Source organism: Petaurus breviceps, unplaced genomic scaffold (genome assembly GCF_028583685.1).
Source record: "Petaurus breviceps papuanus isolate PSGF00001 unplaced genomic scaffold, PetGlider_PUasm1.0 151, whole genome shotgun sequence".
NCBI lineage: Eukaryota > Metazoa > Chordata > Mammalia > Diprotodontia > Petauridae > Petaurus > Petaurus breviceps.
Window position 1 is genome coordinate 15505738 of NW_027185712.1, and position 12490 is coordinate 15518227.

General features: G+C 37.8%; 1 protein-coding gene across 7 annotated transcripts in view; it reads right to left on the bottom strand.

Moving 5' to 3' along the window:
* Positions 1-12490, bottom strand: part of FHOD3 (formin homology 2 domain containing 3) — a 749832-nt gene that overhangs the window by 736364 nt on the left and 978 nt on the right. The gene's annotated exons all lie outside the window — the stretch shown is intronic.

The window sequence follows — 12490 nt, forward strand, 5'->3', positions numbered from 1 at the left end:
AAGTACTGTCTTCATGGGGGAAAGAAAGACAAGGGAAGGTACTGATCATCACCTGGATCAGAACTGAACCAGAAACAGGACTACCCACATGTTTTCTTTTTCTGTACGCTATTAACTGCATCCTTACAAGTTAAGCAAATCTATCCTTTTATATCCCTTGTTCGTGCCAGGTCAGCTATTTGTGCCATCCAGATACCCAGGCTTAAGTCGCTTCACAAGCCACCTATCATACACTCAAAAGAGTTTCCACTCTGACTTCACTATTGTTAATGATAGCAACCTTCTACTTGTCAAATACAGGATTTGCCTTTGCGTTTTCCCTCTTCCTCTCTTCCTCATCAAATTATATCATAGATTTAGAGCTGGAACAGATCTTGGTGATCATCTAGTTCAACCCCCTTAATTAACAGATGAAAAAACTGAGGCCCAGAGTGGTAAAAATGATTTGCCCAAGATTACACTGGCATTAAGAGAATCTGAATCCTGATCCTCTCACCTCAAAACCAGCACTGATTCCACAATCCCACACCCCTCAAATCAGCCATCAGGTCCCTTGGAATAGTATGGAGAAACTTCCCCTCATTTCTATCTGAACCTTTCCACTCTGAACACTACTCACATATTGCATCACACTTAGGCTACTTAGAAATTCTAATTAATAGACTTCCTCCTTACAGTCACTCCCTCTTACAATCCACCCTACACACAACTATCAGATTAAACATCCTAAAATAGCACCTTCATCATGTCACTACTCAACACCCTTTACTGGCTCCCCATAGCCTACAGAACAAAGTCCAAACTCCTTATCCTGGTATCCAATGTCATCCAGAAGCTAATTCCAACCTACCTAGTAATGTGATGTAGCAACTAAAAAAGTTCATGTGATCTGGGGCTACACTGAGGGACATAGCTTCCAGGAACACAGAGATGTCAGTCTCAGTGTACTCTGCCCTTATCAGACCTCATCTAAGCACATTTAAGGACACTGATGACCTGGACAGTGTCCAGAGGAAAGCAACCAGGATGATGAAGATCCATGAGCCCATATCATATAAGTATTAATTAAAGGAAATAGGCATATTTAACCTGAAGAAGAGAAGACTCAGGGGAACCATTATAACTATGTTCCAGTAGTTGAAGGACTGTCATATGGAAGAAAGATTAAATTGGTCTGTCAAATCCCAGAGGACAGATCTAGGAGCAAAGGGTGGAAATTGCAAAGAGGCCATTTAGACTTGATGTCAAAATAAACATCTTAACAATTAGCACTATGCAAAAATGGAATTACCTGACTTGAGATATGGTGGTGAGCTCCTTCTCCTTGGAGATCTTCTAATAGAAACTCTTAGGCTCTATGACCACTTGGGGCAAGTAGGTGGTGCCCTGGTGCACAGTGCTGGGCCTGGAGTCTAGAAGACTCTTCTTCCTGAGTTCAAATCTGGCCTCAGACACTTACTAGCTGTGTGACCCTGGGCAAGTCACTAAACCCTGTTTGCCTCAGTTTCCTCATCTGTAAAATTAGATGGAAAAGGAAATGGCAAACCACTCCAGTATCTCTGCCAAGAAAACCCTAAATGGGATCACAGAGTCAGACAGGAATGAAATCAATGAACAATAAAAATGTAAGAAATGTCATATAAGAGATTCCTTTCATGTATTTTTTGTACTTCGATGGCTACTAAGAGCCCTTGCAACCTTTCAAATTCTGTGATTCTATTTTTTTATATTTCTTCCAACTCCAGCCATTGTGTGCCTCAAACAAGTCTTACATTATCCTTTCCTTTCTCTGTTCCATACTCACACTATCCCCCTCCTGAAGTGCCTTGTCTACCTCTTTTATATTTTCCCAAATTCAATCCATCTTTTGAGGCCCAGTTCAGGTCCTGACTCCTCCAGGAAGTCTTATCAGACCATTCTAGTTCATCATAATCACTTTCTTCTCTCAATGTGGTGTTTATGGCATTATTTCAAAATTATTCACATATTAACTCATGACATTTTTTTGTACTGCTGTCTTGCATTGTGATTTAACTTTTCATGCATCTATGCCATGTCTCTCCAATTCAACTATAGAGGTTGTTAGAAACAGAAATTTTTCACATTTCTTTCACTACATATAGCACAGTATAACTTGTACAGGTTAATTGTTCAATAAACACTGATCCATTTGTTGCATTTTTATAATTACATCCTCAATACAATATAAGGTGAGAATCAGCTTAGAACATGCATTAGAATCAATTAGCTGGTACAGTGGCTAGGGTATAGATTTGGGGAAGACTTGAGAATCTAGCATCAGACAGTAGCCAAATCACTTAGGTTTCTGCCTGCCTCAATTTTTTCAACTGTAAAAATGTGAAAAAAAAATTCACCTTCCAAGGTTGTTGTGAAAATCAAATGAGATAATATTTGTAAGGTACTTAGTGCAGTTCCTAGCATATAATAAGTATTTAACAAATGCTTGTTCTTTTCCATTCATTTGAGAAAAATTTAGTATGCACTACAACAAAGGGAAAAACAAATTACAAAATGAGATCAAAACTGGATTCTTTAACATCAGCATTTCTAATATAGAAAATAAATCATGCTAAAGGGAATAAGGTATGTACTACTAATTCTATGGACTAAGGACTTCACTTAATAAAACCACTTATAAAATTTGAAAAACTGTATAAATATATTGTATTTCTATAATCACTTAAAAACAGTTGACTATGGTAGACTCAACCACAAGTCTAACTCAAGCATATCTTGATATTCTTCAGTGGCATCTATATCTCATTAAAGTTATTAAATCAAAAATATCTTGGAACAGACAGAAACATTTCAGTTTTCAAAATGGCAAATTGATGTCATTTCACAATTCTGGGCCTCAGTTCCCTCATCTTAAAAATATCGAATTAGACCAAGCTACAATTTTCAAAATGTGTTATTTTTACAGAAATAAGGTCATGAAGTTGTGAAATGCATTGGAATTCTCCAGGAAGATCCCAACACTTCTATGTTTTCTCTAAAAAAAAACAAACCTCCATCATAATTCTCACAGTCTTGAGATTCTAGAAACCAACTAAAAAGATATACCTTGAAACAGTGAAGTATTTCTAGAATAAAAGAAGGTATTTGAAACTCTGCAATTCTATCAATGGCAGTAACCAAGCATGAGGGTAGTTTTCCAGTCTCTGTGCAACTTAAGTACAGAAAGTGATGTGGATAATTATTTGTGCCCACTTAAACTTTTTCTCAACTCCCCATATGAATGGAGGAGAACTTTGACATGGGTAACACAGAAGTCATGTATCTAGCATTTTGGAATGCATTTTGATAATTTCATGTGATATCAGTGTGTCTGATGGAATTCACAACCCTTCAAATAACACAATTCACTTGACTGTGGAGTCAATGCCTTATGCAAGAAGAGATGTTGCATGGAAGGGGGATGAGATTTGTTGTTCTTGAGCCCAGAAGACAGAACTTCCCACGATGGATAAAGGTTGCAAAGGGGAAAGTGTAGGACTGATGAAATAGAAAACTTCTTACCCAGAAGTGGAATAGGCTGCCTTGATAACTGAGCTCCTTACTTAAAAACTTCAAGCAATGACTGGAAGACCATTTGCAAAATAAGATAGAGAAGAGATGCTTATTAAGATAACAGGTTGGATTGCATGGCCTCTGAGGTCTCTTCCAGCTCTGAGATTCTTTAACCATAATTTAAAAGGGGCTGTGGCACTGAATGAATGCTTGCTGGTCAAGAGGTTTTCTGTCTCATCTTCTGCTCAAGTTCCCTAAGTGAGGCCACTGATTGAAAAGAAGATTCTTCCCTAAACCTCACCCCCAACCATCCTTCCTATCCTTTCCCCTACTAGCTCCAGCTTCCCTAGCAGCCAGTAGCACCTTTCTTCTGTCCTACCACCCCCAAACACACAGGCATTATGTTTAAGGCTTCCAAAAGCCAAATAATCTCTAAGTGTGTGAGGGGGGATTCAAACACATCTTCCCTGCTGTTCAGCACACATAGGAAGTTAATGTACATACACACAGCTTCAATTTATTACAGTTATTAATACTCATTTTAGCACTTGATCCAAACATGCAAATATTAGAAACATTCCCTAAAGATGTAATTTGTAAAAAAAATCTGTGCCAAAATATTTAAAACTTGCATTATCTGTAAAAACAAAAAAACTGGAGACAACCTCAAAGTCTAATGACTGGGAAATGTCTAAATCCACTAGCAGACATCATTGTACTGAAATACTATAGCATCATTAAAATAATAACATAACTATTAAGAAATATGGAAAAGACACATGAAGAAATGCAAAGTGAAGAAAGCAAAACTGGAAGAGTAGTAAAAAGAATGACTATACAAAAAACACCCATATATATTTATATGTGTATGTGTGTGTGTGTGTGTATATATATATATATATATATACATATATATGCGTGTGTGTGTGTGACCAACATCATATCAACCAAGGAAATTGAGGCATAGTCAACAAGCTACTGTTACTTGTATATTAATTATATTTGTATTGCCAATCATCCCAAATGCACATTCGATGATTTCTTACATAAAACTAAGTTCATCATAAAAAGTACCAGGTTTTACTACAATATATGAGTATTTCAGCTTACAAATTGTAAGCCAATATTGTTATATTACTTTAAGGTTTACTAAGTACTTTACATATGTTATCTCATTTGATCCTCACAAGGACCCTATAAGGTTGGTGCTATTATTATCCCCATTTTTACAAATGAGGAAACTAAGGCTGAGAGGGTAAGTAGTTTAAGTCACACAGGTAGAGTCTGAGGTAAAATTCAAACTCAGATCTTCCTGGTTCCTACTCTAATTTTCTATTTCCACCTTCTCATTCCAAGTCACACAAATGCTTAGAGACTTCCTTTGCTACTCCCAATTGGGGATTCCACCTTTGTAGAGTGAGGTCTTAGGAAGGTAGATTCCTGATGTTCCTAACTAGAAACTATGGGAAGCCATTCCTTACTAAGAGTTGCTGAAAAATGAAATAGGCTGATTCATTAACTTGTGGGCTCTCAATCACTGAAAGTGTTCAAACAGAGGCTGAATCTCTTGGGGATGCTACAGAAGGGACGCTGGATATATGTAAGAGGTTAAACTAAATTATCTCTAGGATTCTAAGATGCTCTTTTTTTTCTCTCTTCCTTCTCTCTCCCAGTTCCTTTCACTGATCCCTGTTGGATTAAATCATGCTAAATATTCTCTCCAACAATCCCTGACCCTTTTCTTTCTATTAATGAGCTACACTCCTAATTGTTATGCTTTTTTTACTTTGGCTTGAATTCTTTATCCCTCATTTTCCTGAATTCAATTCACTGTTCTCAAACTTTTATCATCCACCCTCCTTTTCAGGGTCAGAGGCAGCCTGCTGAGTCACAGTGAAAGTATTCTGATCACTTAGCATAGGCAAGCCACATTTCCTTTCTGGCCTCAGTTTCTTCATTTATAAATTGAGAGGACAGAGGACATGGATAGGGATAAAATGACAGGAAAATTATTATCTTGTGACATTCTACTGAACTTTTAAACTGCTTTAGATATTGGGAACTTTTTCCATATGTTGAGCTGAAATCTGCCTCTCTCTGACATCCCCCTCCAAAAGGTCGCTTTGGCTCAGGCAAAGTACAGAGTGGAATAAAGTGAGAAAGTCAGAGTGAATCATGAGAAAATTATCTCTTCTGCTTACTGATACCAATAGAAACTTGAAAGCCAGAACAAAACTCGATTATATTCATTTTGCTGTTGTTTCATTAAAAAATATAAGGACATCTGAGCATCCATTGTGACACTGTAAAGTATAAAGAATTATATGATGTGGTCCTTGTTGTTATTCAGTGGTCCAAGTTTTTGTGACCCCATTTGTGGTTTTCTTGGCAAAGATACTGGAGGAGTTTGACATTCCTTTCTCCAATTCCTTTGACAGATGAGGAAACTGAGGCACACAGGGTTAAGTCCATGGTCACACAGCTAGTAAGTGTGGGGGCCAGATTTGGCCTCAGGAAAATAAATGGTCCTGACTATCCACTCTAGTGTCCATAGCTCTCTATCCACCATACTACCTACTTGTCCACATGATAAGGTAGCAATGTCCTAAGTCTTAGTTTGACAATAAAAGTTAAGCTCCAATAAAGTATGTGTACATATTGTTTATATGGATATATCGGTGAAAAATTTCATAATATAACTTACATAATAGTAAAGTCTATCTATGAGTAGTTAATAGAATGAGGCTACCTTGGCATTTGAATTCCCAACTTAGACCAGGTTATTTATTTGATTAGAGGTTGCTGTCTTCATTAGATAAACCTTTCAAGCTGTTTGTAAAGCCTGGGAAAGAAAGCTTATACCTATACTGGCTTTCTTATTCCCCAGGCTAATTTTTTAACATCCTAATGAGTACTGGACCATCAAGGTGGGCACAAAATGATGAGTGCCAGGCATAGTCAACAAATATTTGATGGTTGATTGACCTTAGCCATATCATTTATACACACACACATACATACACACACACGAAATTTTAATGCTAAAAGATATCTCAAAATGAACTTTAACTAAAAGGAAACTTTTTTTCACATTCTGTCTTTTCTTCGGGTTTTTTTTTAGCAGACAGCAGCAATGAAAAATATTCCCATAATGAAGCAGAAAGCAAAAATATCTAAATTTCTTCCCAAAAAGAATACCAAAAAAACCCCCAAAAGTCTGAAAACCTTCCACATGAATTAAAAACTACATTCAGTGGTGCTGACTTGGGGTAAACTTTAAACGAAAACATGTAAGGATAATGGCCAGTGATGGTAATTTTTAAGCCTGTCACAGCCAATAAAGAAGAGAAGCAAAGGGGAAGGGTGCCCCCCATTACCAGTAGATTGGGGAACTGACGTCTGTCCGCTTTCAGATGACAGAAAAATCCACACTATTCAAGAAGTTCTGTCTTTGGATACACAAGCCAACAATGGAGAGGGGTGAAAGGGGGGAGCCAGAGGTCTTTCAGTTGGCCCCAGCACGTTAATCAGTTTCAAGCCTGCCACAACTGACAACTACTGTTTTTTAAGTCTTTATGATTCCTAGGTGTGGATGTAAGTATAGTATAGTAGCTTTTTATAGAGATTGAGATCAAGTAACAGGGTTTCTAAGGAAAGCATATTTGCTACTTCATGTCTGACCAAAGAAAGCCCTTGGTGCAACTGTCTGGCTCACAATAATATGTTGTTTGTATACAAAAAAAATGACAAACCAGACCCACCATATGGAAATCATTATTTTCCAGGAGTAGTGAGTTGATTCAGCCACATTCTCATATCCATTCATCCTTGAGATCAATATCACATGTATCTGCAAGATGTCTGTCTAGGGTTAATAGTAATAAATAGCTCACATTTCTCTAGCTAATTTTAAGGTTGCACAAAGCATTTTACATACATTATCTTTTTTAATCCTTGCAACAATCCTATAACGTAGTTATTATTATGCTCAATTTAGAGAGAAGGAAACTAAAGTTCAGACATGGTTATTTAACCAGGGTCACACAACTTATAAGTACAGAACAGAGATTTAGACTCAAGCCTTCCTGACTCCACAAGTCCAAAACTCCATTCTCTATAGAAGGGGTTCTTAAACTGGTGTCCACAGACTCCTTTAGGATAAATTTCAGGGAACTATCAACCTGGATGGGGAAAAATTACGACACAGTTTTCACTAACCTTTCATTTCCTTTATAATACTATGTATTTCATTTTATGCATTTAAAAAACATTATTCTAAGAAGGAGTTCACAGGTTTCACCAGACTGCCAAAGGAATCCATGACACAAAAAGGCAAAGAACCCCTGCACTACACCATGCTGCATCTAATAATAGCTGACATTTATGCAGCCCTTTAAGGCTTGCAAAGTGCTATATATATACATTATCTTGTTTGATCCTCACAATAACCCCGTGAGATCAGTATTATTATTATAATCATATGACAGATGAGGCAAATGAGTCCCAAAGAGATGAAGTGACCTGGCCAACAGTCACAGAGTTAGGATTGAAATCTAGGTCTTCCCAATTCCAAGTCTGGCACGTTAAGTCAGGCACCCCACCCTTCTAAGGCTTATGGGTGTACAAGTATACCCTCTCTTCTTAATTGGTTCCACAAAACCAGATATTTAGGTGGAATGATATTATGTAAGGAAGTTAATTCTATATGAACAATGTTTGAAATAGAATCCGCTGAACAGTATTCTCTCATTCCATTATACCTATACAGGGAGATTGGGATATAATGTATTAATGGTATTATCAAAGAATGACACTGTTCTGGCAAATTTTTATGGAGTGTTCTAACAATCTGTAAGCATGAAACAAAGTAATATTAAAGGTTATTCATAGGGTTTGAATCCATGATAATGGCCTCATTAGCATGGCACTGTAAGCAACTGAATAAAGGTAATAGAGAAACAGCTCAAACTCTTTGCATGAGCAGTTCTCTCAATTATCAGGAATAAATGTTTTCAGCCAGACAGAAACGTTAGTAGTGGTATTACACACCTGTTATCCCAGTTCCTGGAGAGGCTCTGACAGGTAGATTGCTTGAACTCAGTGCTGAGCTACAGCAGGCTAACTGCATTGGGAATCCACCCTAAATTCGATGTTAATATGGCAAGACCCTAGAATCAGAAGGTCTGTAGGCTGCCTAAGTGGGGGCAAAGACCCTACACTTCCAGCCTAGATAGGGAGGCCCAGTCTTTTTTTAAAAGTCCTAAGACTCAATGACACAATGAATATGTCAAATTCGTTATGAATCTAACATTTCTTAAAAAGACAAAAGGTACGTGAAAGAGACTTCTCTTTTAAGGAGATTTTACAAAGTAAAGACAGAGACTCATTAAAGTAAGGTGGATATATTCGTCTTACTGTACTAACTTCCACTTGTACATTTCTATGTACCCAACACTATACTTAACTCTGTGAGAAACACAGGATACCGTCTTTGCCTCGAGGTACATACAGTCTACTTGGAAGCAAAAGACATAGCCACATGAAACAAGAGCAAACAACAGGAGACTGTATGATTAGGTGTGAAATTGCTTAGGAATGATTCCAAGTGCTTAGGAGTTCGGAGGGGGATGAGGAGAGAGTAGCCAGAGGAAGCTTTAAAGAAGTTACCATCAAACTGGACCTTGAGGATTGCATTAGATTTGAATAACTCTTTGATTGAGTAAGTGGAAGAAATGACATTTCAGATGGGAACAAAAAAAGCAAACCCCTGGAGATAGGAACTAGAGTGCAGTGTTCTTAGGGTCTGAGCCTAGCCAAAATGAAGAGTGGTAGCATATGGAAATAAAGGCAGATAGGTAAATTAGGAAAGATCTGGGAGATGTTCAAGATCTACCTATATTACAAAATCACATTTCCCATTTTGATGGCAGACCTTGTTTTACTCATTTCTGTGATAACTTTTTTGTATATCACTTTTGCTTAATAAAAAACCACTCTGAAATGAAACATTCCTTGTATTAATTTTAACCTAAACAGGGTAACTTGATAGTTTTTGCTAAAATAATAATTATAATGTATTCTTTAAAGCAGTAGTGAATAAGTCAGGATTTCCATAATGGTACCTGTGTTCAGAGAAGAAGCATAATGTAATTGAGAATGATGAAGTACAGTAAGGAAGAGAAGATGTAGGTTCAAATCTTGCCCCTGTGCCAGATACATCCTAACTTTTGGTGTGTATCTTGTGTCCTAAACCTAATGGTTTTTTATTGTGTTTGGTAAGGCCAATCTCCCCCTAAGAAACAACAATAAACATAACCACAATCATTCTGCTGAGCAAATACCATTGTAATGTAATAAGAGCCCTAATGAAGACTATATCCATCTATCAAACAATGAGATAGAAAGGAAAACAACATAATCAGAAATTTAAGTCTCAATTAGTCCATCTCTTTGATTTTACAGATCAGGAAAATGAAATCCAGGGAGGGACAGTGACTTGCCCAAGGTCACAAAGTTAGTGGAAGTGCTTTTATTAACACAGATGCAACCTAATAATTTGCTGATAGCCATTAGCCACTATGCAAACTATTAATGTGTGCATAATATACAATGGATTCTGCTTTCTAAAAGAACTAGGTTATAGAATTAGTTGTTTAGTTTAAATCAACAGGGGGGAAATAGTCCTATGTACTATGTAACCTGGATATTTATAGTTATATAATATGTGTGGGATATATATGTTTATATATATTCCACATAAGGAACAGACGTAGACATATAAGCATTTATATTCATGTAAAAATCACATATATTAATGATTTTTCATTTGAGGGGTCAGTTTTAGTGAATATTCTGATGGATTGTGGTTATAAAGACTTTAACCAATCATCTGATGTAATTTTACAGACCCTTCTGCAGCCTTTTCCTGAAGGAAAGGTTTTATATATAAATTTGGTGTTAAATTAAGCTGTTGAGGTCTACCTTGGGGTCTACATGCAGGTCCTAAGGCTACGGGTGTCTGCCACTCAGGCCAAGGGTCAGAAGTCTCTATGGCATATCAACTGGTTCTGTTCAACTCAGGGCAATTCAGGAAAGCTGACAGAGCCAGAGGAGTCAGTCTGATTTCCAATTCTATCTCTTGCAAAGGTTGCTTAAGCACATAGTCGAGAACACTGTTTACATTAAGTACCCACATTCCACTATAAATTGAGAAGACTAATGATTTCCTTCAAGGTTTCCCTAGAGGGGTCCCCAAAATCCCAGGAACTGTAGGTTAAGATCCACAATGCTTAATCAGACTACTATACCCATGACATCCCACTACATGGATCTATTTCCCCTAAACTCTTAAGTTAAACTATAGTTCTTTAGGTCAGAAGTGGAAGCCCTTCCTGAAGTTCCCCTTTAGTAGATTATGAAAAAAAAATCTCTATTTACTAAACTAATTCTAGTAAGCTAAATTCACAGAATACATAAATATATATATATATGCACCTATGATCACAGGAACATAGATTTAGGGCTGGATAGACTTTAAAAGCCATCTGCACACTCTACACATTCGTTTATGTCAACCTACTAAATTAACTATCTACAAAGGGACCTGTACAAAGAATAGAGTGAACCCTTCTAATTCCTCATTCCTTAAAGAAGGATTACTTATTAAAGAACAGAATCACTGACATACTAACAGAGTAAGAAAAACACCACTACCAAAGTCCAGAAGGCTTCACTTATTGTCTCCCCTCTACTTATGAGACAGGTAAACATGATACAGGAACCTAAAGAATACCTCCCAAAATTAACATTTCTTTGGAATTCAGGTTATCCTTTAAAATTATTTATAAATGTTCAATCCCAAGGAAGTGAATCATCTAAAAGGTCTGCTATGCATCCCTACAGAAATGGGTTCCTGGAGTCTTTTTTTTTTCCAAGTTACATTCAGTAATTCTAAGTGGAAGTCACTTCCACTCAGTTTATTTTTTTTCAATCTATAGCCCTTTGCTTCAAACATCATTTTATACAAAATGTCTGTCTTTCTGCTCAGAATTTTAAAAAAAAATCACTATCTTTTGAACTGCATAGCTATTCTTCCCAGGGAACACTTGTTTCTGGCTGAAAGGCCAAGAGTCTTTGTGCATGCTCCACCTCACCCCACCCCACCCCCCAACAACTGATAGTCCCTAAAAAGGCCCTGTGCCCACTCATGGCCTGTTTTTCCTCATAAGAAAATAGAAATACTCCACTAAGTGGCAGAGGCGTGAATCCAGGCAGTCTATTCTGATGCTTGTACACTCTTGGGAACTATTACTGCAGTGTATTTAAACATAAGTGTATCAGACTGTAGCCAGGGGAAGGAAACTTGATGGCCTGCTTCACACACACACCAACATTTGATCGATTCCTCTGGCTGGCCCAGAGCTGCATACATTAGATTATGGCACAATTTTTAAGTGAAATAAGTTACCCCTATTTTGTCTTCAATCACTTGCTGCCTATCTTCTTCCACCCATTTACCCCCTCCCCCTTCGCTGCCTCTCTCTCCCTGGAAGCGTTATCCAGAACCACTTTCAAAGTGCCTAGTGAGTTATATGTCCACAAACTCCTCCATCATTAGCCCCCACATGGGCAGACTGTGCTCCTCACTCTAGGGACGACCTAACGGACATGGGGAGCTATGCTCATCACAGCCCAAGGCCGAAGTCAAATCACTTTAAAATCTAACACCCGATCCCAAGGGGGAACTTTGGAAATCCCTTCTAGAGACTGGAGAAGCACCTGCTGTGCAGCTCCCATCCCCCACTGCCCCCAGAACCCGAGCCCAGCATCCTCAAGAAAGCTATTGGGGCATTCCCAGTCCTCAACCTGCATGGCAGTCTCAGTGAGGCCACTAAGGAAGGAGCTTTCTAAATCACCATCCCACACAGGAGGTTTCTAACCTCTATGCCGCAGCGCGCGC